The sequence below is a fragment of the Argopecten irradians genome, chromosome 3 (assembly GCF_041381155.1).
Source record: "Argopecten irradians isolate NY chromosome 3, Ai_NY, whole genome shotgun sequence".
Taxonomy (NCBI): domain Eukaryota; kingdom Metazoa; phylum Mollusca; class Bivalvia; order Pectinida; family Pectinidae; genus Argopecten; species Argopecten irradians.
This window is the reverse complement of record NC_091136.1, coordinates 40,456,056-40,462,402: the sequence shown is the minus strand read 5'-3', so window position 1 is coordinate 40,462,402 and position 6,347 is coordinate 40,456,056. Positions and strand designations below refer to the sequence as shown.

At 31.3% G+C, this 6,347-nt stretch overlaps 1 pseudogene; it reads right to left on the bottom strand.

The window, feature by feature from the left end:
- Positions 1-1,549: 1,549 nt before the first annotated feature.
- LOC138319670 (uncharacterized) lies at positions 1,550-5,359 on the bottom strand (annotated as a pseudogene).
- Between the last annotated feature and the right edge of the window lie 988 nt (positions 5,360-6,347).

Sequence of the window (6,347 nt, the reverse complement as noted above, 5' to 3'; positions counted from 1 at the left end):
TCAAATTTGACCTCATGCATATTCATTAGTGCTCTAGTGCGTGGACTTCCTTGCCCGGTGGTATTTAGTTCTACTCATACATTTATACCTGTATAGCGACGGATTTAAAAAATATGCGATTCTCTAACATTTATATGATTTAAAAACATACCAAAAAAATTTCTATCGATTTATTAAGTTGTTTTATACATGTTGCGTCCATACATTTTTAGATTTGTTGATAGTAAAGTCAATAATGAAAAACATACCCGTCCTGGAAAAAAACAATAAGGCTATATATAAAGCGAATTTGGGTGTAATTTTCAACTAAAAATGACGTGGCTAATTTTTGTAATCAGATGCATACATTTCAGAATTAGTTTTTTCGAAAATAGTAAATTAACAATTTTCTAAAATGTCATAGTACATAAAAGATGGCGGCACCTATGGCAAACACGCTTTAGCGTAATCAGCTGGCAATAAGAGGCGAATTTTGTTTATGTAATAAAGATTTGTCATTAACAGATGAACAAAACAGAGACAAGACAGACTATGTGTTAAATAGCATGAGGACAGAGTGTGCGTGACGTATCATAATTGACTAACGAATATACATGTTCAATCAGCTTTTTAGATAACGTTTGTAGTACAACCGAAATCTACAATACTGCTGTCCATTAGAAGTCAGTATTGTGAACCTCTGAAGATGTACTTTACACTTTTACTATAAAGTCGTGTTATATTTTTTTCGAATTTAAAATCATTTTTAAAAACTGTGTGAAATGTTGTAAAAGTTAACTATTATTAAGTGATATCTATCATTTACTATGTAAAGTGAGCTTGTCATACATTGTTGTCGATTTTTAAAAACCGTTTGTGCGAATTTATGTTTGGTGAGTTTCTTACAACAGGATAAATATTTGTTGTTATGGGTTGTATGTAAAATTGATTTTAAAGTACTAAAGGAATGAAACCAAGTAAAGTAACTCTGGTTGAGCATACTAGTGTACCAGTACCATGTCAGACTATCGCAAATATCATATTATTTGTTAAGCCGTTTCATGGGATAGGTAGTCGACGTATCTCCTCTCATTCATTTGGTCTCAATCAATGTTTTATTACCTGTTGAGTATCGTTGGCGAAGAATCTAGTTAAAATTAATAATTCCGGTCCACTTCGATGTTCTACAATACTCCTCAATATGTCATAGCAATCATAGTGGAGCGGAATTACATATCTAAGTTTTATTTGTGGGAGATTTCTCATTGTTTATTTTTTGATGATAAAGAAAATTAGACAAAAAAATAAGATTTTATCATGACAAAATAATTAACAAATGAATAAAAGAAAATGACTTTTGACACCTGATTATGTAGTGATGTTTCTTTCGTCTGTTCTTACGTGATTATAGCAGTAAGCTTTTCATGGAGAGTTAATATGTCACAATGATCTAGATGCATGATAGGACCAAAATTTTCTCAGAGTTGTGAATATACCCTTAAAACTTTAAGCCATAGCTACCATTTTAACATCAATCTAAACGTAAAAATATATAACAAAGTGTTAAGGGTTCAACGATCACACTTTATTTCATTACATTTTCTTGTTTTATGTTTTTGCTTTGGTTGTTTTGCTTATATTTATTCATTTATTGAGGGTTTATTTTATACTACGAAATAACTGCAATGTACTTCCAAAGTTGATAAACGCATCCAGCACATAATAATTGGATTAAAGTTATTTATTCAAATTAACTTTAGGCCTTGCATTCTTCCCAACGACTGTCCTCCATTTCAGCCCGTTTAGTGTGCTGGTTTGTATGTACGATTTCCCACTTCCTCATCCACGGACCCTCCAGAGTGGTGCTGAACTCCTGGTCGGATGTCTGGACGTAGGTAAACATGATTAAACATACATTTTTTCAATCAGCATTTTTTAAGTAAGAATTTGTTCAAATATCATAACTTAATGCAATACATAGACTATTGCAAACAAACATATGTGATAGCCAATATTTAATCGACTTGAAAATAGCTATTTTGATTGATTTTATTAATGAATAAACTTATGTTGTTTATCCAAAATATAATCGTGTGTTGTTTGTATATTTCTTCACGTTTGAAAGACTCGCATTGATTTTCTTAATGAGCGAGAAGGAAAAAATAATTATATAATTAACAAGTAACAAATGAAAAAGAATGTGTTTGTATATATTGTATAAATATAATAACCATTCTAGTAAGATCAGAAATAAGATTTTCAGTGTATAAACTTCATACAAAGAAATTGATTGTGGGTATGACTATTTAAGTATTTCAACTGGAATTTAAACGCGTTATCAGTGAAATAATTTTAACAGTGTCAACATACATTTTAAACTTTCTCATTTAAAGTAGTTTAGAATGAAGTGGCACAGGGTATCAAAAGAAATATATGAACCTAATTCGTTAAATAGCGTAACATGGAAATGTTTGAGGTAAATCATTACACTCCAGCCATATCCATCCACTACATATTGGCTTTCACTACAATCGGAAAAGAGTATGCATTCGACAATGAAAGATACTGATAAAATAATAACAGCTTTAAACATACCTGTACTCGTAATATCGTATACTAGTAATATAGCAGAATTTAAGTAACGTTGCAAGAAATAGCAACATGAAATCTGATTGCATACATTTTCAACTAGATCTTTTACTGCCTGACGTTGCTTGGCTCGTCTGTCTACATTGATAAATTCCTGCCAGGGGATTTCGTAGCTCGGATCAGTTGATTTTCGCATAACAACACCTTTTTTCATTCCGTAAAATCCATAAGGAAGGTTTGGGTTCTGGAAACGTAGATCTAAACTCCAGCGAATTTCCTTTGTCATGTTTGGCAAACTAATAAAGCAAAAACAAAATAAATCCATAACGGACAGCACATTTTTACGGGGATACGTCTGTTTATGTTTTCGTTACATTAAAAACATGATGCGTACAAATTATAGTAATTATACAAATTTTGTTGAAATATGTACAGTGTAAAATGAAATTTAATGTTGATTGATTGTGAGGATATCTGAATGTAAACTATCAGGCACTATTCCATTCATATCTCATTTATGCTACCAAAAGATTACTTTCACATATGTAAACTCATATAGGGTTGTTCTGAATACGTTATCTTAGTTATCTTTGGCAAACATTAAGTGTAATAGCAAAGAAGCTACCATTTATTCGCAAGTTCAAGCAATTTCTGATCTATCCAAGATTTAAATATACACAAGTTGATACCTCACAATAATTAAAATTGCGGTTTAATTTTCAAAATCCTAATCTAACGAATTTTGTAATTATTAGTTTCATAATGAATTAGATTGTTGAAAAAGAGTCGACATAGCGTGCTATGATAACAAATCATACAAGACCAATTAGGCATGCTATACCTTCTATGAGGAATCACATTATTCAGGAGCAGCATACCGCCGTACGGAACTGGGCATGTCCGGATGTCACCTGGAATGGCTGCGTCTGCGCGTGGTGCATGGAAAGAAAATTTAATGGAATTTAAACAAGTCAACGGAGTATACTGATATCATGAATCATATATAAAGTGCATCAAATTCTTAATGTTTTAAAAAAAATCCCAATATAAAAGGTTATAGATTAAAAAGAATTTCCACAACAAGAAAACAATTATAGAGATGATTTAATGTTTTTTTCAATTGCAATGATTATCAATTTTACTGGAAGATAAGAAATTATAGACATATTTATATTTTACCTAGAGTTCTTTCCCATTTCCTCTTCCTCGAGCATAACATACCAAGTACCACCATAGCAACACTGATGATTTCCCACAATTCCTGTTTTATGACCTTTATGGATAACCTTTAAATATTACATACAACTAGATCATTTAACCTCATTTTCATGTCACAAAACTTAATTAACTGAATGGACAAAATATCGTTATATCTAGGAAGTTCTTTATATCTATCATATGTTCAATGTTCAGATAGGAATATCTATCATATGTTCAATAATTTATATTGAAAAATGGGGGAAAAAAATGTGTACTGAACTTCCAATGCACTAGCTTCATTTACCTATAACCTAGACCATTTTCCATTAATTTTTGGAATAATTTTATTTAAAAGCTGGAACAGTTCAAACTTGGTATGCATGGATTGCTATTATAATGATGTAGACTTTGTGCTCGTGTGTTGTCTTTACTAATAACTCAGATTGTGGTAAAAACAGAAATTAACATATTCTTATTTCGCATACCTGCATACATCCGTTTTGTTCGTTAGCATCCACAAGGGGAATCCAGGCTGTTGGTTGTAGGACCTGGTAAGAATCAGTGTCCAGGTAAGCACAATCTACACAAAATACAGGCGATTTAAAACACGTCATGAAAAATAAATATAAAAACAAGAAATGTCGGATGTTTAACGCCAAACATTTTACAATACCGTAACATATAAGCGTTTCACAGCATCTAAATATTTTTTTTATAACACGGTGTCAAAATACGAGCTACTTTAAAACAAATTATTATTGCGCGAGATTTGATTTCGCGCATTTTGCCAGCAATAAGAAATCGCAAAAATATATCGTCGCAAAAAAAATCAAATGTTCGTATCGCGAAATTTAATATAACATCTATAATTTGTAACCTGAGACAATATCTTGACTATATCTCAATTGTGGATGCCATCGAACATGTAAAGACTTAGTTAGAGCGGTCATGCTTTCGCAGCACCTGGTTCTAGTCCATTTGTACTTTTCAGAGTGTTTTTGGTTCAATTGATGGATAATTATATTAATCCTCAATGTTACTCCTTTATTTACAGTTTGGTGACTAAAAGACTCTCAGTGCTTACCTTGATGCCATGGCACTGTCGTTGCCTCGTTCTGGAAGATAAACTTTCGGAGTTTTCGTGCACCACGGAATTCACGTAGATTGCACGTGAAAGAAAGTTGGTTAATAAAGGAAGCGAACCTATTGAATGCTTTTTAAGGTTTTAGTCCATGGTTTTTGGTTATGTTTTAATTTCGTATTTTGTACTATTTTGTAAAGAAAAGTGTGCAAATAGGAAGTCAAAAATATGACTTTGGACAAATGTAAAATAGAGAATGTGTGATGTTTCCAGGGCTTCCATAGGTTGCAGAGATCAGTCGAGATCTGATGAAGTTCTTCCAGAAGGAAGATTAAACATACAAGTTCTTTATCTTTGGGTGCAGAAGAATGACCAGAGATATTTTTCTTCAGTTTCATTTGTCAGTTTATATATCATACGTTATGTTTTTGTTTATACTTTATTACATAAAACATTTTACATACATGTATAAACAACTTGTACATAGTCATCATTCTCTTACTTGTTCATGTTTCATTCAATACTTATCGCTATTTTTATGAGGTTTTATTATCAAATTACAAAGATAACATTACATGTATAACACAATAATAATACAAAAGCTGTTAATAGGACGTTTATTAATCAAACAAACAAATAAACAATAATAATAAAACAAGAACAACTTATGCATTCAGCAAGCCCCGTTTCCTTAATTAAAACAACTTTTTTAATGAAGACTGGCCCAAATCCTGCAGAAGTTGTGGTTCATTAGATGACAATTATAAAACATTTTCATAACCAAAACCACCATTTTGTCATATACACATCTTTCATTCAACAAATCTTTACACTAATACTTTAAAGATGCTCCACCGCCGACAGAGCATAAATAATATTCATCATTTGAACAATAATTGGTGTTTAATCGTGTATATATATGTCTAATTAACACAAAAATAATATAAAATAATTTGTTTTGACTTTGGCGCATGCGCAATCAGTACTTCATTCCATATAAGATATAGTGCCATAGAATTTTTTCGGGATGCAATTAAATATTTTTCATATTTTTAACTTGAAGTAAAATTAGAAGCTCAAACCTTTCAATGGTGATAATGGTGTTAAGTAAGTAACTTTTGTAACTGAAGAAAAATACTAAATCGTCTGCTCCTGTTTTTGATAGTGAAAAAATACCATTTGTCAGCGGTGGAGCATCTTTAATAAGGATAATTTAGTTATATTTTTACATCATTTTCATTCTCTGTCATTCTACACTCTCTCATTCTGATACAATATCATACTTCATTTTCTAATATTGTAATAAGTTTTTTCCATCGTTGCTATTGTTTTCCATATCCACCGTTTTGTCGTCATGATAATAAAGGTGATAATACTTTGCTGTTCTTTATACCAGAGGATAGTTTGGGACTAGGTTCAATAGAGTTATGATAATGTTTCTGATGTTTTGCCAGTGTAGTTCAATTTTTTGACATAACTAAAATAAATGCGTTAAAGT